The sequence below is a fragment of the Sapajus apella genome, unplaced genomic scaffold, assembly GCF_009761245.1.
Source record: "Sapajus apella isolate SASKATOON/1434 unplaced genomic scaffold, GSC_monkey_1.0 scaffold101, whole genome shotgun sequence".
NCBI classification, from domain to species: Eukaryota; Metazoa; Chordata; class Mammalia; order Primates; family Cebidae; genus Sapajus; species Sapajus apella.
In genome coordinates, this window is record NW_022437041.1 from 4,031,432 (window position 1) to 4,054,414 (window position 22,983).

General features: G+C 38.5%; 1 protein-coding gene and 1 long non-coding RNA gene across 6 annotated transcripts in view; one reads left to right on the forward strand and one right to left on the reverse strand.

The window, feature by feature from the left end:
* Nucleotides 1–22,983, reverse strand: part of NAALADL2 (N-acetylated alpha-linked acidic dipeptidase like 2) — a 1,348,438-nt gene that overhangs the window by 1,241,928 nt on the left and 83,527 nt on the right. The window lies entirely within an intron of this gene.
* LOC116536475 lies at nt 1,653–22,296 on the forward strand. The gene is made up of 3 exons (XR_004262658.1): nt 1,653–1,666; nt 5,559–5,563; nt 22,006–22,296. It is a non-coding gene; the product is annotated as an uncharacterized LOC116536475 (long non-coding RNA).

Genomic DNA, 22,983 nt, shown 5'->3' on the forward strand with positions numbered 1-22,983 from the left:
TACATTAAGGCTGCCTGCCAAAGTAATATTATAGAACAGGTGCTGTCGGAGTGAGGAGGTGGAAGCAAAAGAAGGAAACCAAGGGACAGAATAAGCATAGGAAATGACCCCAAAACAAGGGAGCCTGTGCTGCATACTGTTACCACCACCTGGCAGACAGAAGCCAGCCAGAAGCCAGCCCTTGACTGACACCTAGCTCACGGGTGTTTGCGTGTTTACACATCCCGCTGGCGGACCTGGCCTCCTCTGCCTTTCTTTTCCCCACTCTTACTAGAAGAAATTCTATTTTGTGAACTTTTGGTTCAATACTTCCCAGTTCTATTATCTGTTTCTGCCACTTTTGTACTCCATTAGGCTTTTTGATATTTGGCCATTCTTATCTGTATTTCAACTGATAGCAGGCCAGATAAATGTCCACTATTTCAAAACATTAGGCAACTTTTTTTTTCTTTTTTTCAGAACTTCCTACTTCTCTCTTGGCAAAATGTTAAAATTACCCTGTGGACCATGGGGCAATCATCAGCTACTCTGAGGATGACAGATGCTCTATGTTTCTTGGCATCTTTGTTCATGTTGTCTTTTTGCTTGTTGAATATTCTATATAGCCAGGTTTATAATCTTAAAAAATTATTTTCATTTTGGAAAACAATGTTTTAACTGACCTACCGAAATTATTGGACTTACTGAAACTATTAGTTTGTGACGCTGTATCCTTAGACCAATTAAAAAAAGGCACACTACTCTATGCCTTGGGTGGGTGTTCACAGTCCTTTCAAAATTTGATGTGGCCACAACAAAAACAAATTCACAGAAATGTTCTACTGCTTTCAAGGACAAATCCGTAAGTAAGGTGGCCATAAGATAGCACATTTTAAAGAAATAACCCCAGAAAGGCAGGTCATAGGTAAATCTCTAGAATGACGAACTTCACAAATGCAAGAAAGGCAGAATCCGTTTAAATGCTGGGTTTAACTAAAATAATATATACTATTATTATATAGTGTATATATATTATTATATTATTTTGTAGTGTGTATATATATATTATATTATTTTGTAGTGTATATATATATATGTACACACTACAAAAATAATATATACTATTAAAATAAATAATTTTGTGATTTGTGATTTGTGAATTATAGTACCATATATTTTAAAGGCTCCTCATTAAACAATTTTTTATAAAACAAATCAAATTTATCTACTTGGTAGATTATCTTATATGATTAATTTAATGATTGTTATCATTTCATCTCTCGTGAGTAAAAGAAAGCTTTTGTAATGTATTTGAGTATATATTTTCTAGAGCTAAATAAATATTGGATATACAGGTATTGCTTTGTCTGGAAATGATTTTCTTAGTCTTAGTTTCGTCCATTTCTTTAGTTTGTTTATCTATATTTTACTGACACATATTTTCAAATTATTTATTTGAAAAATTGCATTTTAGGTTAATTTTCTTTGATGAAGACTGAAAATCAAAAGGTATCTGAGACAGATCTCAATCAATTTAGAAGTTTGTTTTGCCAAGGCTAAGGACATGCCTGTGATGCAACCTCAAATGGTTGTGAGAACAGGTGCCCAAGGCAGTCAGGCTCCAGCTTGGTTTTATACATTTTAGGGAGACATAAGGCATCAGTCACTACATCTAAGATGTACATTGGTGCAGTCCATAAAGGCAGGACAATTCGAAATGGAGCCTTCCACATTAAAGGTGGATTCAAAGATTTCCTAACTGGTAATTGGTTGAAAGGGTTTATTCAAAGACCTGGAATCAATAGAAGAGAAAGTCTGGATCAAGATAAGGGATTATAGAGACCAAGGTTTTTATTATGCAAATGAAGCCTCCAGGTAGCAGGCTTCAGAGAGAATAGATTGTAAATGCTTCTTAACTTAAAAAGGTGCCAGAATCTTAGTTACTTCTCTCCTGGATCAGCAAAAATGCCTGGAAAGGGAAGATCTTTTTTTCCTTTCCCTTTCTGTCCCATTAGGGACAGCTTTGCAGTGTCATTTCAAAACATGTCAAGTAAATTTATTTTGGGTAAAATACTTTGTTTCTTTTAGGACCAGCTGTCTGTCATGTTGGTATCTTATTGCTACAAACAGTCTGTGTTGTCAGTCTCCAGGTCTCTGCTTGAATGTTAGATGCTGGTCAGCTGTGCCTAAATTCCAACAGGTGGATAATATAATGAGGCAGTTTCAACCCCCACTTCCCATCGTGGCTGGAACTAATTTTTATGGTTAACTTAGGAATGCTGTGGGCCAACAGGAGGGGTCCATTCAGTAGGCCGGGGACTTAGAATTTTATTTTTGGTTTACAAGAATTTGTAACCAAATTGTGAATCTAAAAGAAAAGGGAGATGTGGAAAGGAATTTTCCCGTTCATGACAACTGATCAGGGATAAAAAGATAAATAGTCAACCTTTGAGGGAGCCTTTACTGTGTCAACCTATCCATTTTCTAGATACCTACATTTAATTTTATCATTCCACACTATAAATATTAAAAGCCTGCTACGTGGAAAGTACTGCAATGGATCCTGGGAAATCAAGGTAAATTAGACCAGGCCCTTGCTCGCAAAGATCTTTTTCTAGAAAATATATTCCACTTATATAGTTGTGAAAGAGGAAAGAATAGCTTGCTTTTCTAGTTATTACACATGGGTAGCTGGCTCTGTGAGAATATCACCAGCCCGACTTTGTACAATATTATATGAATCTTTTTAGTTTATGTGCCTCTGTATACAATTATATCTGAATTCTTAAATATGGCTTCTGAAGACATTCATAATCTGTCCCTTTCTTCAAAATTTAATATTCTTCCAGCTTCCACTGCCACATCACTCCCTGAGTAGCCATAGCTAGCCTGGCTTGTGGGTGCCCACATCATTTCTCACGGTGTATTCCATGCTATCCCTATGGTTTGACTCATCACACTGTGTTGTATTTGCCTATTTTCCTGACTCCCACTAGATTTTAAACTCTTCAGAAGTAGATACATATTCTTCACCAACACATCTTCAGTGTAAACTACCTGGTAGTTCATAGCACTCAAAAAATCTGTTGAATGAATTAACTGCTTAAACTTCTATTTTCAAAGAGAAATAGAATATTGCTAATTGGCCCATTCCATGATCTTTCAAGTCAACAGTAGCAAGCTAAATAATCACAAATGATAGCATGGTCTATAATTAATTATACTGATTAATATCTCTTACAGTATAATTATATGAAGATTTGCTTCCCTTTAATATCCATAATAAAAACAACTTCTAGCAATTTCTAATTAATTGTCTTTTTTTCCAAATCCATATTAGTTTAGGATACAGACACCCTTGTGATACATTTTTATAGAAATGTATACATTTTTATAGAAATTATACAATTTCTATAATTCGTAGAATTGCTTAGCAAAGTATATGGCTCAGTGTAAGCCCTCAATAACATGAGTAGGATGGCAGTAGTGTTGGTGGACTGGTTTACAGTGATGGCAACAATGAATGTATATCGTTGATACTACATATAAATCATATGACTTATTTATTCAAGATAAATTTAGACACTTGTCGAGTTCTTTCAAAATACAGGAACAACTTTGTCATGTCTTATTTACAAGTAATATTGTCATTTGCCTTATTGTTAGATTAAGCATAATAACAAATCATCACATTGAGGAAGAGAATGTGGAATATTATACAATTTTATGATTTTTTTTGTAATGGAAACAATTCCCCCAGATAACCAAATATGTATGTAAACAATTGACATCTGGATGCTTTTTAACAAAAACAGCAGTTACCAAGAAGAAGGGTTTTCATTTTCTCTAACAGTTCAAACAGCTTTACAAATTTTTGCAAAAGATCACCAATAGAGGGCTTACCTAGGGTCAATAAAAGAGGCCCTAAAACATCAAAAGCTCTTTTCAACATCCAGCTGGGAGATCTAAAACAGAGAGTAGCAAAGACAGTTTGTGACAAAGCTGACACACAGTATCCTAAAAGGAGTGAAATCAATTGTGACATTTTTCATTTATTTGTAAATGCCTCTTTGGCAGTACACTCACTCAAAACGACAGTTACTTCTTACAGTATAGGGGAGATGATGGTAAAATAGAGGAATCTTGACAGTTGCTTTAATGAGATTCTGCATTAGGGTTATTCTAACACTTTAACCCAACAAGAAGGTTGCCCTTCATTTTCAATATCGTATCTGAGTTATTTGGAAAATGTTATCTTTATGAAAAACTAAACTAGCCAGTCCTGAATAGCCATAGCCCAGTCTACTTTCCCCTTATCTTTCAATCAGCAAGAAACATTCTAAACCAAGTATCTAAATAAATGTCAGCTGTTCAGACCAGTTACCTCTTCTCATTAACAGTGTTCTTTTTATTAAAAACTGTAATATGGAGTGTGAGAACAACTCAAGATGCAAATGCTAGAAACTCAATATTTGCTTGAAAATATCTGGAAGTTTACTTAAGCTGTATTTTTAAAAGCTTTTATTTTTACATTTGATGTTCCTAAGGAAAAGGAAATTATGGCAAGGTAAAATTTCATTAGTCTTTGTAATATAAGCAACTCCAAATTATCACAATCTAAAGACTGAATTCATTTTTTAATGCAATTGTTCTTTGATCAGATGTTAAGTGCTTAGTGCAGCTACAAATCAACTGGAGTAAACCTACTTCTTAAAAAAAAAAAAAAGTACATTATAATGTACAACCCAGAGCCTAGCCCAGCATCTGTCAGCTATTGCTCAACCAACAGGTATTTGTTGGACTGAAAAACTCAACAAATTATATGTGGCAATGTAACTCACAGCATTATAGGCATATCTAGATCCCAGATAAATGAAGTGATTCTTTTAAGAGACACTGGAGGAGTAATGAACTCTCTGCGTTCCAATTTCCTTATCTGTAAAGTAGTATTTACTTTATAAGAGTGTCATGAGGATTAAATAAAAGTTAGGGCAGAAATAAATCACCTAGTACAGCTCCTGGTTCATAGCAAATTGTCAATAAATGGTAGCTATTATAAAATTGTTTGGCTTTAGCCAAAACATATGCCATTTCTCAAATACAATAACAAAATTATTAACAATAGTAGAATGAGGGAACCCTGTTAGGATAATACTATTAGCTTTGCTTCTGTCTCTTCCACTAAGAGCCACTTTGCAACTCAGTTTTCTTACAACAAAAATGGAACTAATACTGTATTCCTATACAGTATTTACATAAAACTAGAACTCAGGTTGACTATAAAAGTTGTCTGGGTACTTTAAGCACCCTAATATCATACATTCTTACAGTAAGCACCATGAATATGGCAGTGGGCACCATTTCAGTTTGGCGAATTAACTGTGGTCTAAGATCTTGTGTTGGTAATTTTGCCCTGCTAGTCAGTGGTTACTTTTCAGATAATGTTCAGTAGACCTCATCAACAAAACTGCTTGAGAAGCTAAATGTGTGCAGATTCATGAAGGCTTTTGCCTCTTTATTCTATTTTTAATTTACCTAGAGCAGTGATTCTCAAACTTACGCATTGAAATCACAAGAAGGATTCGTTTATTGCCAATAGCTATGTGTAACTCCAGACCAGTTAAATCAATATATTTTTTAAAGTTCCTCAGATGATTCTAAGTGCAGCTAAGATTGAGAACCACTGGCCTAAAGTCTAATACAATTTTTCTCCAATAAACACTGTTGGCTTCCCAATTGAATCACTTTTTTCTCTTCTTTACAAGACTCTGATTCATTTTCAGTGTCTTTTTTTTGTTGTTGTTTTTCCCAAGCAACTCTGGAGAAAGTGACTGTATGCACAGGTTTCAGATGATCCTGATTAGACTCAGTCAATCATAATAACCTCATTACTTTTGCCAGGGATTGATTTAGTGGTATATACGTTATCCACAGCTAGCCAGTTAGTTGGTAGGAAAGGTGTTCTTGGTGATTCTAAGTTTTCCACCCTTCTAAAAATTCCTTTGTTTCCTGTGGTTTTATATAGACGGAATGCCTAGGACTGCTCTGGACATCTTGTGAGCATGGAGGAGGAAGTTAGTCTAAAACCAAAGCCAACATCGTGAGGATGGCAGAGAAGAATCACAGAAAGAAACAGAATCTGTGATAAAGCCATTCAGCTGCTCAAATAATTTGCCCCATGTCCGGAATTAGGTAAAATAAATTCAGGTAACATCAAAGCATTTTGAACTTAAATAGCATTCCAAAAATAAAAACAAAATGGACTATATCCCAAGACTAAGTTTAGTTAAAAATTTCTTTTGTTTGTAGTTTGAAATATTTATGAATTAAACCATGAGGTAAAAATGCTTAACTTTTCTTTAGAAATTAAATGATGACCTAATTTTATTTAAATGGTTTCATAGCACTTTTTACTAAGAAATATTGTGTACTATGTACACAGACATAAGAAATTTAATAGTAGATTCTGCCCTTTGAACACTCTTTTATAAGTAAAATTTGTTCCAATTTTTACATATACATAATGTGCAATATTAAAATATATTTTTTACACCACACATATAAATATGTGCATTTGCTTTTTAAAAAATTACAAAGTTTATAATATTTTTAAGTGGAGAAAAAGTAGTTTCTAAATATCCAACAACAATTACATGACTTCCTAATAATCTTGTCTGTTTTTAATTGACTCTATAGATAGCTTGCATTTCTTGCCAGTAGTATGTCTTATTCTCAAATGTCAAGACTACAGTTTTGTTTCTGAAATGTCCTCTCTTTTCTTTAAGCAGTAATTTCGGACCAGGGAATAATGAGAATACTTTGGAATGATGCTTTATTGTCAACTACACAGTTGGAATGAGATTAATCGGAATTTGTTGTAAGATCTATTATGGAGTTTTAAGTGATATACACTGTAATCACTATGCTCCAATGTGACACTTTAAATCTGTGGGTTTTTTTTTTTTTTTTTTTCAAACTAATTTCCTTTGTGTTGCTTCTTCCCCTTTCCACCTCCTCTGTGGTTCCTGTATTATTTAACAATATGAATGATTTCAGAAATATTCACCAGCATTTTTGTGGAGAAGGAGACTAGACTACCCTTGGTGGATGAGATTTGTTAGGTGAGTCAGAGAACAACATGTATTAGGAGTTGTAGCTTTTGAGAGCCAATAGAGAATAACAGGGAGGAGAAAACAGGAGCTGAGGAAAGGGGGCCTCAATGGTACAATGGCTTTTCCTATGGCCCACCAAATCCTCAATAAATTTATAACTGTCATGTTATGCTTAATGTGACAGATTTCCTGCAAAAATCAATAGGGGATACAGTTTGGTGAAGGACCAAGGGAGTAGAAAGGTTGAAGCTAAGGACATCTTCTTTATTGCAAGAAGAGAAAGGGTGCTGAAAAAAAAGAAAGGCAGAAAATCTTAGGGCACATTCCATCCAGGTGGTGAAATAGGGGCTCAACCAAATTTTCCTTCAGTAAAATTTGGAAGCTTTGGAATTTGTAGCTTTGGAAACCAGTTATATTTTTGTCTTCCTCACTATTCTATAAGCGCCTGAGAATAGTACATTTTGAACAGTACTCTTTGAGTTCCAATAGAAGTCAATGATTAAATTTGATTCTAATAGGACAGTTCCTCCAAAAAGCACCTTTGTCACTCTTACTCCTAAATTTGGGCAATCTCCATACCCTCCCCTTTCCTTCTCTACTCAAATATTTATAAGACTGACCTCTTAATAGTGATAAGAACTTGGCAGAACTGGAAATCTCATGCCTGAGTTTGGTTTTGGTTTGGGATCATCTCCTTATTTCTGGATCACTTATTGCTTTTATGTCATAGTAATGGATCTGCATACTCTAAAAAGTTATAGGTGCTCATGTCTGTCTTCAGTCCTCCTCACCCAAGGACAGGGATCTGACATCATCTCTACATCCTTTCCCCTTCCCCCACAAAATGAAAAGGACCTTCACAAAGTAGAGACTTAATAAACGTCTGATGCATTGAACACAATTATAAACGAAGTACCTATTGTTTGCTCTGTTTCTATTTATACTAAAACTGTGCTTGTAATGATTTCATCTACCTATTGGAGCATTAAAGTATAATCATTGGGGTCAGGTATGTTATTTCAGAAGTTTAAATCAATACTAGTTTAAATAATTCTAGGAATTTTTATGAGGAATTTAATATTTTGAAATGTATTTCTGGAGGCAAGTTGTTATTTCTTATGAATCCCATTTTATTCATAGAAATATGAGATGTCTTAAGAACCATTGGTATTTCTATTGTAAATATTAGGGAATGTTGCATTACAATGCAGACAGGTAATCCGTAGGCCCAACAGAGCAATAATGATTAACACACACTAGAGGGAGTATACATTTTAATAATATCACTCACAAAATCCATGTTTCAAAGGTTATAAAACAGAATTGAGTTTACCAAAAAGCAAACAAATCATCTTACTTTGGGGTTTCTCCTTTCATTTCTAATTTTTAAATAATAAACATCATTTCCCCAGAGCAAGTAAACTATACTTACCTGTAAATGAACTATAGGAGGTTCTAAAATCCTCACAAAGACTTACTCTCAGTGAACTCTGCTCCTGACAAATTCCACCCCCAATGTTTATTCAAATTTACTTTTAAAAAGAGGAAGCAGACTTTGGAGAGATGGCCTTTATGCGGATTTTATTTGCTGATGATAATGATGATGCACAATGCCTCTTCACAAGATCACATGAGTTAGAGTGTAATCCCACTATTGCTCTTGCACTAATGAGTGCTCTACTTGAGTGCTGATCTCAATTTTTGACTCCAAGCTAAGACAGAACCAAAAGAATAGAAAAAAAAAAATGCAGAGCCATGGACATAATGACTAAAGTGGCTAAAAATGAGCAAATGTGAAAGAAAATATGATAAAAATTAAGAAATACTGAGAAACATATACCATGCATAGAAACACAATGACAAATAAATGAAAATGTCAGTATCAATAACTAGGCTTCCTTTTAATTACACTAATGTGGGCTAGATGATGTTCATTACAGTTTGTATATTTGTCCTAATGGTTTTTTAATACTGTATTTTTGTCTTCTTCAGAAGTCATATGAACTATATGTCAGTGGGCTGTACCTCAATAAATTGTTTCAACAAATTTGTTCAGTTTCACAAAATAATATAATCATACAATAGATGAATTATTGTTCCATTCAATATTTTAAGTCACACTTCCTACTTTCTATGTTTGTAAGTTTTTGTTTTGTTTTGTTTTGTTTTGTTTTGTTTTGTTTTGTTTTGTTTTGTTTTGAGATGGAGTCTCCTCTACCACCCAGAGATATGGTTTGGCTATGTCCCCACCCAATCTCATCTTGAATTGTTGTGGGAGGGACCCAGTGGGAGGTAACTGAATCTTGGGGACAAATCTTTCCCATGCTGTTCTCATGATACAAGTCTCATGATATCTGGTGATTTTTTAAATGGGAGTTTCCCTGCACAAACTCTTTTATCTGCTGCCATGTGAGACATGCCTTTCACCTTCTGCTGTGATTGTGAGGCCTCCCCAGCCATGTGGAACTGTAAGTCTGATAAACCTCTTTATTTTGTAAATTGCCCAGTCTTGAGCATGTCTTTATCAGCAGCATGAAAATGGACTAATACAGTAAATTCGTACCAGTAGGGTGGGCCGCTGCTAAAAAGATACCTGAAAATGCAGAAGTAACTTTGGAACGGGGTAACAGGCAGAGGATGGAACAGTGTGGAGGGCTCAGAAGAAGACAGGAACATGTGGGAAAGTTTGGAACTCACTAGAGACTTGAATGGCTTTGACCAAAATGCTGATAATGATACGGACAATGAAATCCAGGATGAGGTAGTCTCAGATGGAGATGAGGAACTTGTTGGGAACTGGAGCTAAGTTGACTCTTCTTCCGTTTCAGCAAAGAGACTGGTGTATTTTGCCCCTGCCCTAGAGATGTGTGGAACTTTGAACTTGAGAGAGATGATTTAGGGTAACCAGTGGAAGAAATTTCTAAGCAGCAAAGCATTTAAGAAGTGACTTGGGTGCTGTTAAAGGCATTCTGTTTTAAAAGGGAACACCATAAAAGTTTAGAAAATTGTAGCATGACAACGTGATAGAAAAGAAAATCCCAATATCTGAGAAGAAACTCAAGCTGGCTGCAGAAATTTGCAAAAGTAATGAGGAGCCAAATGTTAATCATGAAGACAATGGTGAAAATGTCTCCAGGGCATGTCAGAGACCTTTGCAGTAGCCCCTCCCATCACAGGCCTGAAGGTTGAGGAGAAAAAAGTGGTTTTGTGGGCTGGGCCCAACGCCTGCGTGCTGTGTGCAGCCTAGGGATTTGGTGCCTTGTGTCCCTGCTGCTCTCGCTGTTGCTGAAAGAGTCCAACATAAAACTTGGGTTGTGGCTTCAGAGGGTGCAAGCCTCAAGCCTTGGCAGCTTCCACATGGTGTTGAGCCTGCCAGTGCACAGAGATCAAGAATTGCAGGATGGTAACCTATTCCTAGATTTCAGAGGATGTATGAAAAGGCCTGGTTGTCCAGGCAGAGTTTGCTGCAGGGGTGGGGCACAAATGAAGAACCTCTGCTAGAGCAGTGCTAAAGGAAACTGTGGGGTGAGAACCCCCACACAGAGTCCCTACTGGGGTACTGCCTAGTGGAGCTGTGAGAACAGGGCCACTCCTCCAGATCTCAGAATGGTAGATCTGCTGACAGCTTGCACCAAACATCTCCACAGACACTCGATGCTAGTCCATGAAAGCAGCCAGAAAGGAGGCTTTAGCCTCCAGAGCCACAGGGGCAGAGCTGCCCAAGACCATGGGAACCCACCTCTTGCACCAGTGTGAACGGGATGTGAGACATAGAGTCAAAAGAGATCATTCTGAAGTGTTAAAATTTTGCTGCCCCGGTGGGTTTTGAACTTGCATGGGGCCTGTTTTGGCCATTTTCTCCCATTCAGAATAGCTGTATCTACCCAATTCTTGTACCCACATTGTATCTAGGAAGTAACTAATTTGCTTTTGATTTTACAGACACAAAGGCAGAAGGGACCTGCCTTGTCTCAGATGAAACTTTGGACTGTGGACTTTTGAGTTAATGCTGAAAATAGACTTTGGGGGACTGTCAGGAAGGCATGACTAGTTTTAAAATGTGAGAACATGAGATTTACAGTGGGCCAGGAGCAGAATGATAAGGTTTAGCTGTGTCCCCACCCAAATCTCATCTTGAATTCCCGTGTGTTGTGGGAGGGATCCAGTGAGAGGTAAGTAAGTCTTGGGTCAAATCTTTCCCATGCTGTTCTCATGACAGTGAATAAGTCTCATGACATCTGATGGTTTTAAAAATGGGAGTTTCCCTGCACAAGCTCTCTTCTCTTAGCTGCTGCCATTTGAGACATGCCTTTCACCTTCTGCTGTGATTGTGAGGCCTCTCCAGCCATGTGGAACTATAAGTCCAATAAACCTCTTTCTTTTGTAAATTGCACAGTCTTATGTCTTTATCAGCAGCATGAAAACTAATACACTCAGGCTGGAATGTAGTGTCATGACTTCAGCTCACTGCAACCTCCTCTGCCTCCCAGGTTCAGGTGATTCTCATGACTCAGCCTCCTGAGTAGCTGGAACTACAAGTGCATGCCACCATGCCCAGAATTTTTTTGATAAGTAGGCCTTTTAGTAGACACCCAGTAATCTTTTAGTAGAGAACCAGTTTCACCATGTTGGCCAGACTGCTCTCAAACTCCTGACCTCAGGTGATCTGCCAGCCTTGGCCTCTCCAAGTGCTGGGCTTACAGGTGTGAGCCACTACACCCAGCCACTATTTGTAATATTTTATATTTTATATAAGAAGGATACTCCGATAATGCTATGCACACTATGAAAGTTTATAATCTAAATGAAATGGTAAAGACTAACATACAGGAAACAGTAGCTATTTTTATTCAGTACTACTGGTGCTTTGAGTAAAATCTAGTAGAGAAAAGGAAATATTCTTAAAAGAGATGGTAGATAATACAGAATTGAAGAAAGCTCTTATGTGTGAATTTAGATTGACAAGCTTTTAATAATAAAATATATTAATAGTAAATATTTTTGGATTTTGTTGCAACTATTCAGTCTGCCGTTGCAATGTGAAGCTGCTATTGACAATATGAAAACGAATGCACATGGCTGTATTCCAGTAAAACTTTATTAACCAAAACAGGTATTGAGCCAGATTTGGCCTGGGGACCACAATTTGCTACCCCTGTTCTAATTAATCAGTTTCAAAGTGATATATCCTACTTCCAATATGAAATAGCAAGAAATGGACCAAAGCCAGGTGGAATTTTTGTAGATACCCACTAAAATTCCAGAAGATAAGAAACACTTATATTTGAATATAATTTCAAGCAAATGTGACAGATGCTTTATTAATATATTGTATTATATTATCCATGTAAATTCCTGCCTCCATTAGACAGATTCTTTAGAATTTCCCAACTAGACAAATCTCTTCCTAAGCTCCCTGTCATTAAATTTCTTTGGCAATTGAGATGGCTTTGATGAAAGTCTAGACATCAAATTTTGGTAATTAAAAGCTGGATTACATTTAAAAAGAAAAATAAAAGACTTTCCACTCCGTCGCCCAGGCTAGAGTGCAATGGCATGATCTCGGCTCACTGCAACCTCCACCTCCCAGGTTCAAACGATTTTTCTGCCTCAGCCTCCTGAGTAGCTGGAATTACAGGTGCACACCACCATGCCCAGCTGATTTTTGTATGTTTTGCATGTTTCCCCATGTTGGCCAGGCTGGTCTCGAGCTCCTGACTTCATGATCTGCCACCTCAGCATTCCAAAGTGCTGGGATTACAGACCTGAGTGACCATGCCCAGCCAAGACCTTACTTTCTATCACTCGTATGTGTCTGTTTTCTTAGCTCTTTCCTAGAAATACAAATATTTTGCTATATCAGAAAGTAGAGCAGAACAAATTATTAAGTGCATCTTCATTGCAACATAAATATTGTGACTTCTTTTTACTTCATCCTCTACTGTGTGATACATCCCAATACATTCAAAATTGTGAACAGATAATGTTAGTAACTGCAGTATGACCCTAAGTTACTTCACTGATAAACTACTAATAAAAATTTCAGGCTGTGTATGGTAGCTCACGCGTGTAATCCCAGCACTTTGGGAGGCCAAGGCAGGTGGATCACTTGAGGTCAGGAGTTTGAGACTAACGTGGCCAACATGGTGAAATCTTGTCCCCACTAAAAATATAAAAATTAGCTGGGTATGGTGGCACATGCCTGTAATCCCAGCTACTTGGAAGGCTGAGGCAGGAGAACCACAATCACTTGAATCTGGGGTGGGGTGGAGGCTGCGGTGAGCCGAGATCACACCCTTGCTCCCAGCCTGGGTGACAGAATGAGACTCTTTGTCTAAAAAAACAAACAAACAAAAACAAAACTCAGTGTTATAAAATACAATTATTAAGCCAGCTGGCTATTTTTTTAAATTAAGGTAGTAAGACTTCTCTAATGATCTTTGATAATAATGGTCAATATATATTATATGCCAGGCAATATGTCAAGTACTATACATTCACTTAACCATTTACTAGAAAAAGCAATCCTTTATAATGTAGGTATTATTATTACCCTCATTACACAATGATGAGAAAACTGGGCCACAAAGAGGCTGTAAAGCATGCCCAACATCACATAGCTGGCAAGTAGCGAGCTAGAATTTGAAAGCTGGTGGTGTATGTTCCCAACGCTAATGAGGCCAAAGCCATGACTGAGTGTTGACACAGAAATCCTAGTCCATTGACATTGCCAGTATGCCCTACACTATGCCTGCAAAATATCACCACTGGCAAAGGGATGATGAAGCAAAAGTTGGAGGTAAATACAGAAAAGTATATGCCACAAATACAGAAAAGTATTTTCAGGTGAGGGAGAAGCACCTGAAAATTTATACCTGAGGATCCAAAAGTCATTATTCAACAAATGCTGTAAGTCAGTAATGCTTCCTTGTAGACATGGCAAACGCATTTATTTCAGGCTTTAGAATCAGATTATCCTACATTTAAACCCTAGTTCCACTACTTACTAGCTAGTTTTTGACTATTTAATTAAAATCTGTGAAACTCAGACTACCCTTGTATAAGATCGGAATAATAATCCATACTCCCCTGTTATGAGGATTAAATATGCTCATGGCGGACCAGGACATGGGTCCTGGTGCCCCCCAAAATGGTAGCTGTTATTAGTCAAAGTTTTGCTTATTCACTTTTAATTACAGAAATGAAAGCATTGAAAATTCTAGAGATCTGGATAAAAAGTTAAAAATTCATCCAAACATCTGAAAGACTTATGGATATGATTTTTGACTTTACACGATTTACTGATGATCTAAAACCCTCATTAAAAATACAGCTATGATTACTCATTGCTATGGATATTTGTGCCTTGCAAATCTTACTGTGAAATGTGGCCCTCAATATTGGAGGGGGGACCTGGTGGGAGGTGACTGGATCATGGGGGGAAATCCCTCATAAATGGTTTTGCACCATCCCCTTTGTAATAGGCAAGTTCTCATTCCGTTCGCATGAGATCTGGTTGTTTACAAGTCGGAGACACCCCCCTTCTCTCTCCCTTGCTATCGCTCTTGCCATTTGACATTCTGCCATGATTGTAAGCTCCCTGAGGCCTCACCAGAAGTAGATGCCAGCATCATGCTTCCTGTACAGCCTGCAGAATGGCCAATTAATCTCTTTTCTTCATAAATTACCTAGCCTCAGGCATTCCTTTATAGTGACACAAGAATGGACTAGCACAGTCTTAAAGACAAATTCTCTAGAAGATTGTCTCAATTTTTCTTGTTCATCTAAAATGACTACATGTATACAATTACAGTCATGTATTGCTTAATGACAAGGATATGTTCTGAGAAATGCACTGTTAGGTGATTTTTGTCTTTGTGCAAACATGGTAGACAGTATTTACATCTAGATTGTACAGACTACTGTACACACAGACCATATGGTAGAGCCTATTGCTCCAGGAAACAAACCTGTACAGCATATTCCTCTACTGAATACTCTAGGCGGCTGTAACACAATGTTTACATCTAAACATATCTAAACACAGAAAAGGTAATGCTTTGTGCTACAATGTTAGAATGGCTATAACTTTACTAGGCAATAGGAACTTTTCAGCTCTATTATAATATTACAGGCTGTGCATGGTGGCTCACACCTGTAATCCCACGATTCTGGGAGTCTGAGGCAGGAGGACTGCTTGACTCTAGGACTCTGAGATCAGCCTGAGCAACATGGTGAGACCTAACCTTTACAAATGTGTTTTGTTTTTAATTAGTTGGGGATGGTGGCATGTGCCTGTGGGCCCAGCTGCCCAGGAGGCTGAGGTGGGAGGATAGTTTAAGCCCAGGAAGTCAAGGCTGCAGCGAACTATAATGATGCCACTGCACTCCAGCCTGGACAACAGAGCAAGCTATGTCTCAAAAAAATAATAATAATTTTATGGGACCACCGAGATATATGTGGTCCCTTGCTGAATGAAACATTGTTATGTAGTGTATGATTGTATTAAGACATTACTTCAATTCATAGAACTTCCTACTTTGTCTGTGGCTACAGCATATTGTGAAGATCCCTTCAAGACTGGGCAAGCCTTACAGGACCTAGGACAGGCTGAACATCCACCCTCTGCCCCTACTCTCATCTGCTCACTTTCAGCTTAAAGCAACACCCTCATTTATTTTCCCCAATGTGCTACATAAATATTATCATTTCATAATTCTCTATGTGAGCCTTGATATATCAAAGACAGGAAAGAATTGTATTTATTGGATGCTATCTGATATATTAGTCATTAAAGAGGTAGTAGCAATCATATTTTAATGTAGCTAAATTATACTTCAGTAAAAATTTTTAACGTGTATTAATTATATGACATTATGCACAATCATACAAAATAGATATTTCAAGGAAGTGTTAATTCAGAAGACCAAAAGAACAGATAGAAAGACATAAACACAAGCAAAAAAAGAAGAAATACAGAGACCAAGATTATTCAAAATTTCTTTAAATTTTCCAATTTTCTCTAAGAAAAAGGGGCACACATTGTACTTGCTGAACCCCATTCACAATCTGAATTTTACAAAGAAGGAAATGCAAAACAATGTTACACAACCATATGATTATGATGTTTTATTATCTTAACATAATAAAAAACATAATTCTCTTACAATATTTAAACACAAATTGGCAATGACTTGGCGATTTAAGAGTAGTAAAATCATAAATAAGGAAAAAGACATAACCCCACGGATGAGATACATAGGCAGTAGGAAGCCTCAGATGGGTTAAACTTAGTAAGATTAGTTCCAGCAGGCAGCAAAATTTAAACTGTTTACTATTCATCCAGGTAGTACTAAGCAACTATTCTTTGTGTAATTCCATAGTTGCCACTATGTGTCAGGTTCTGTTTTCAAACTTCAACTAACCTATTACATACCTTCGTTACAGGAAAGCTTAAACAAAATGCATTTGTATAAGAGATATAGATAATACAAATTTCAGAAAATTCATTTGTTAACCGTCATTGATCTCTGCTTTTATGGAGGTGATTTTTGATGTAAAATAAGCTGAAATTACACTGAAATAATGGGAAAAGTCATGAATATAAAAATTTGTATTAAGTATAACCAGAATATACATATATAGATTATGTGTTTTCTTTATAGGAGATTCTAAATTAATTCTAATGGTATTGCCATTATTTAAGCATAAATAAAACAAATGATTTTCTTAGACAGCAGTCTCATCACCTAAGACGTTTAGGTTTCTACAAGCTAGTGATGATTACCAAAACAGTTACCTTAGTTCATTCAAGCTGCTATAATAAAATACTATAGACTAGTCCACTTATAAACAAGACATTTATTTCTCACAGTTCTGGAGGCTAAAATGTCTAAGAGCAAGGTACCAGCAGATTTGGTCTCTGGTGAGGGCCCATTTCCTGTTTTACAGGCAGTGCTTTCTTGCTGCCCCCACACAGTGGAAGGGCAAGAGATCTCTCTAGAGTCTTTTTCTTGTTTTAGGACACGGTCTTGGTCTGTCACCCAGGCTGTACTGCAATGGCTCACCGTACCTCCCTCCCACCTCAGCCTCCCATGTAACTGGGACTATAGGTGCACACCACTATGCCCAGCTAATTTATTTTCTTTTCTTTTTTTTTTGGAGAGATGAAGTCTATGTTGTCCAGGCTGGTCTCAAACCACTGGCTTCAAGCAATCCTCCCACCTCAGCCTTCCAAAGTGGTGAGATTACAGGAGTGAGCCAACAAGCTCAGCCCTTGCAGTCTCTTATAGAACACCAGTCTCATTCACAAATATTCTTCCCTCATGAACTAATCACGTCCCAAAGGCTCCACCTCCTAATACCATCACCTTGGGGGTTAGGATTACAACATATGAATTTAGGGGCGACATAAAACATTCAGTCCATTGTAACAGTCAATTCAATTTTTGATTATGTTAATGCCAGAACAAAGCAGAGGAAACACAAGACAAATATCCCACTATACGCCATGAGACGTGCATTAACAGAATGCCACCGTACATGGCTTTATGTTTTTCATTTTGGACAGAGTCTCACTCTGTTGCCCAGGCTGGAGTGTAGTGGTACAATCAGGACTCACTGCAGCTTGGAACTCCTGGGCTCAAGTGATCCTCCTGCTTCAGACTACCAAGTAGCTGGAATGACAGGTGCATGCTACCACGCCTGGCTATATTTTTTAAATATAATTTTAGAGTCAGTATATGCGCAGGTTGGCTACATGGTTACACTATAATGGTGAGGTTTGGGCTTCTAATGTACCCATCACCCAAATAATAAACAATATACCCAACAGATAATTTTTCAACCCTCACTCCCCTCTCCTTCTATACCCTTTTGAAGTCCCATTGTCTATTAATTCAGCCTTTATGTCTCATCATTTAGCTCCCACTTCCAAGCAGGAACATGTGGTATTTGATTTTCTGTTTCTGAGTTATTTCGCTTAGGACAATTACCTATCAGCCTCCAGCTCTATCAATGTCGATGTGAAATACATGATTTCATTCTTTTTTTTGTTTTTTTCTTGAGACAGGGTCTAGCTCTGTCACTCACGCTGGAGTGCAGTGGCACGATCTTGGCTTATTGCAACCTCTGTTTCCTGGGCTCGAGCTCAAGAGATTCTCATGCATCAGCATCATGAGTAGCTGATACTACAGGCACACATCACCACACCTAGCTAATTTTTGTATTTTTGGTATTGACAGAGTTTCATCATGTTGACCAGGCTAGTCTGGAACTCCTGACCTCAAGTCATCTGCCTGCCTCAGCCCCCAGCATTTCATTCTTTTTTTATGACCAAATTTTATTCAATTTTATTTATCCATGCAACTGTTGATGGACACTTAGGTTGATTGTATGACTTGGCAATTGTGGATAGGGTTGCAATAAACGTTCAAGAGCATGTCTTTTTTTTTTTTTTTTTTTTTTTTTTATGGTGATTTCCTCTGAGTAGATAACCAGTAGTGGGATTGCTGAATTAAATAATTCTATTTTTAGTTCTTTCAGACATCTCCATTCTGTTTTGCTCAGAGGTTGTACTAATTTACATTCTCAGCAACAGTATTTATGTTCCCGTTTTGCTGCATACTTGTCAACACCTGTTGTTTTCAAATTTTTTTTTTTTTTTTTTTTTTGAGACTGCATTTCACTCATGTTACCTAGGTTGGAGTGCAATGGTGCAATCTCGGCTCACCACAACCTCTGCCTCCTGAGTTCAAATGATTCTCCTGCCTCAGCCTCCCATGGAGCTGGGATTACAGGCATGAGTCACCACACCCAGATAATTTTGTATTTTTAGTAGAGATAGAGTTTCTCCATGTTGGTCGGGCTGGTCTCAAACTCCTGTCCTCAGGTGATCAGCCCGCCTCAGCCTCCCAAAGTGCTGGGATTACCAGTGTGAGCCACTGAGCCTGGCTGATTTTTTAATAGTAGCTATTCTAAAATAGTGTCAGATGATATCTTATTGTGGTTTTAATTAGTCTTTCTCTGATGATTATGATGTTATTTCTTCATAGGTTGTTTGGCTGCTTGTATGTCTTCTTTTGAAAAATGTCTGTTTATGTTCTTTGCCCACTTTGTAATGGGGTTGTTTGTGTTTTTCTTGTTGAGTTCCTTGTAGATTCTGGGTATTAGTCCTATGCCAGAGGCATAATTTGCTAATAATTTCTCACATTCTGTAAGTTGCCTTTTACATATGTTGGTTATTTTTTTTGCTGTGCAGGAGCATTTTAGTTTAATTAAATCCTATTTGTCTGTTTTTGTTTTTGTTACATTTGCTTTTGATGATTTAGACACAAACACTTTGCCTAGGCCAATATTCAGAAGAGTTTTTCCTGGGTTTTCTTCTATAATTTTTCTAGTATCAGGTTTTACATTTAAGTATTTAATCCAACTTAATTTTTGCATAAAGTGAGAGATAGGGGTTCCATTTTATTTTTCTGGATATGGCTAGCCTATTCTCTCGGCACCATTTATTGAATAGGTGATTTCTTCCTTGAATAGGTCTTTCCTTTATTGTTTATTTTTCTCAACTTTATCAAAGATCAGTTGCTTGTAGGCATATGACTTTATTTCTGAGTTCTCCATTCTGTTCCATTGATCTGATCCTGTTTTGTACCAGTACTATGTTCTCGTAGTTACTATAGCCTTGTAGTATAGCTTGAAGTCAGGTAATGTGATGTCTCCAGCTTTGTTATTTTTGCTTAGGATTGCTTTGGCTATTCGAGCTCTTTCTTGATTAGGATTGTTTTTTTCTAATTCTGTAAAAAATGACATTGGTAATTTGACAGGAATTGCACTGAATTTGCAGATTACTTTAGGCAGTATTGTCACTTTAACAATATTGATTCTTTCCATCTGTGAGCATGGTATGTTTTTTCACGTGTTTATGTCAACCACAATTCCTTTCATCAGTGTTTTGTAGTTATCCATGTACAGATCTTTCACCTCCCTGGTTAATCTGTGTGTGTGTCTACTGTAAGTGTCATTGTGTTCTTCATTGGTTCTCAGCTTAAATGTTAAATGCTTTCAACTGTTTCCCATTCAGTATGGTGTTGGCTGTGGGTGTGCCATAGATGGCTCTATTTATTTTGAGGTATGTTACTTTGATGCATAGTTTGTTGAGGGTTTTTATCATGAAAAGATGTTGGATTTTACTGAATGCTTTTTCTGCATCTATTGAGATAATCGTATGATTTTTGCTTTTAATTCTCATTAGTACAAGGTATTTTGAAAGAGATATTGAAAACAGGAGGGTAAGAGAAGGGTAATAAATGAAAAAATGGAAGTATTAAAGAAAAACCATTCATTTACTTACTTCAAAAACTTTGCTGAGGGCTAACATCAATCTTAATATTGAAGCTTTAAAATTACCTTGTATTTCAAAGACCTCTGAGAAATGTATTTCATTTGACAATGTTATCCCAGGTTTAAGAATATAAAGTCTGCATATTGAGCACAACTTACCAAATGTTGATTTGAACCATTATTATTGTTTCTAATAAAACTCTCATTAACATCTTTTATTTGTTGACTGTGTTTGTCTTCCAGGTGGTAGGTGATGGAGACAGAGAAAGAGAGATAAAGAAATACAGAGGGATATCTTGTTAACTCAGAGATATTATAATAAATCCTCATGAAGAAAATCATGGGCAAGATTGCCAAATAGGAACAGCTCCAGTCTGCAGCACCCAATGAGATCAACACAGAAGGCAGGTGACTGCTGCATTTCCAACTGAAGTACGCAGCTCATCTCATTGGAACTGGTTAGACAGTGGGTGTAGCCCACAAGGGCAACCCAAAGCAGGATGGGGCATCGCCCCACACCCGGGAAGCACAAGGGGTTGCAGAATTGTGTCCCCTAGCCAGGGTAAGCCAGGAGGAATTGGGCCATGAGGAACAGTACATTCTGGCCCAGATACTACGCTCTTCCCACAGTCTTTGCAACCCACAGACCAGGAGAAGATTCCCTCGGGTGCTTCTACCTCTAGGGCCTGGGTTTCAAGCACAAAACTAGGCAGCTGTTGCAACAGACACTGAGCTAGCTGCAGGAGTGGTTTTTTATACCAAAATGACGCCTGGTACGTCAGTGAGACAGAACTGTTTGCTCCCCTGGGAAGGGAGCTGAAGACAGGCAGCCCAGTGGTCTAACTCAGCAGATCCCACCCCCACGGAGCCCAGGAAGCTAAGATCCACTGCTTGAAATTCTCACTGCCAGCACAGCAGTCTGAAGTTGACCTGCCATGCTCAAGCTTGGTGAAGGAAGGTGCATGTTCTTCATTACTAAGGCTTGAGTAGGCAGTTTTCTCCTCGCAATGTAAACAAAGCTGTAGGGAAGTTCCAAATGGGTGGAGCCCACTGCAGCTCAGCAAAGCTGCTGTAGCCAGAGTGCCTCTCTAGATTCTTCCTCTCTAGGTAGGGCATCTCTGAAAGAAAGGCAGCAGACCCAGTCAGGGGCTTATAGATAAAATTCCCATCTCCCTGGGACAGAGCATCTGGGGGAAGGGGAGGCTGTGGGTGCAGCTTCCGCAGACTTAAACATTCCTGCCTGCCAGCTCTGGAGAGAGCAGCAATCTCCCAGCACAGCACTCGGGCTCTGCTAACAGATAGACTGCCTCCTCAAGCGGGACCCTGACCCCCATGCCTCCTGACTGAGAGACACCTCCCAGCAAGGTTCGACAGACACCTCAAGCAGGAGAGCTCCAGCTAGCAACCAGTGGGTGGCCCTCTGGGACGAACAGGAAGGAGCAGGCAGCAATCTGCACTGTTCTGCAGTCTCTACTGGTGATACCTGGGCAAATAAGGTCTAGAGCAGACCTCCAGCAAACTCCAGCAGACTTGCAGTAAAGGGGCCTCACGTTAGAAAGAAAACTAACAGGGGAGGATCTAAGATGGCCTAATAGGAAAAGCTCTGGAGTACAGTTCCCAAGAGAACAATGCAGAGGATGAGTGCCCACCGCATTTCCAAATAAGTTTTCACTGCCCACAGACCCAAAGATTCCAGGGCTGAAAAGTGCTGTGGGATTTCAGTGCGGTGGTTTCAGCCAGTGCTGGGTTGGCACACAGAAACTCACACAAGTCTGGGTGGCTGTTTCGACTGGCACCTGGAGCACCTGGGAGACAGAGCCGCCCATTCAACTGAAAGGGAGGGGGTCTAAGACAGGGAGCCAGGCGATCTGGCTCAGCAGATACCACTCCCACAAAGCAAGCAATCTGAAACGCTCTAGACTGAGAGTTTTACAGCAAGTGCAGCTGGACCCAGAATGGTCCAGCTCAGTCAGGGGAAAGGCATCTGCCACTACCAACAGTCCACCACTACCAAGGCAGTTCACACAGCAGCTGGGCACAGCCTGCGGCAGCTCAGCAATATCTCTACTGGCAGACTGTGACTAGACTACTCCATGCAGGACAGGGCATCTCTGAAAAAAGCCAGCAGCACAACAGGAACTTTAAATAAAGCTGACCTTCCTAGGACAGAGTGCCTGGGAAAAGAGGTGGTTATGAGTTCAGCTGCAGCAGACTTAAAGTTACCTGTCCAGCAGCGCTGCATGGAACAATGGAGCTCCCAGCACAGCACTTGAGCTCCTGTAATGGACAGACTGTCTCCTCAAACAACTCCCTGACCCCCGAATACCCAAAGAGAACCTGATAAAGAAGAGCACAGGCCAACATCTGGTGGGTACCCTTCTGGCACGAGGATAGCAGAAGAAGAAACCAGTGGCAACCCTTGCTGTTGTGCAGACCCCACCAGTGATCCCCAGGTGAGCGGGGTCTGGAGTGGACCTCCAGCAGTCCTGCAGCAGAAAGGCCTGACTGTTAAAAGGAAAACAAAGAAACAGAAAGAAATCGCTTCAAC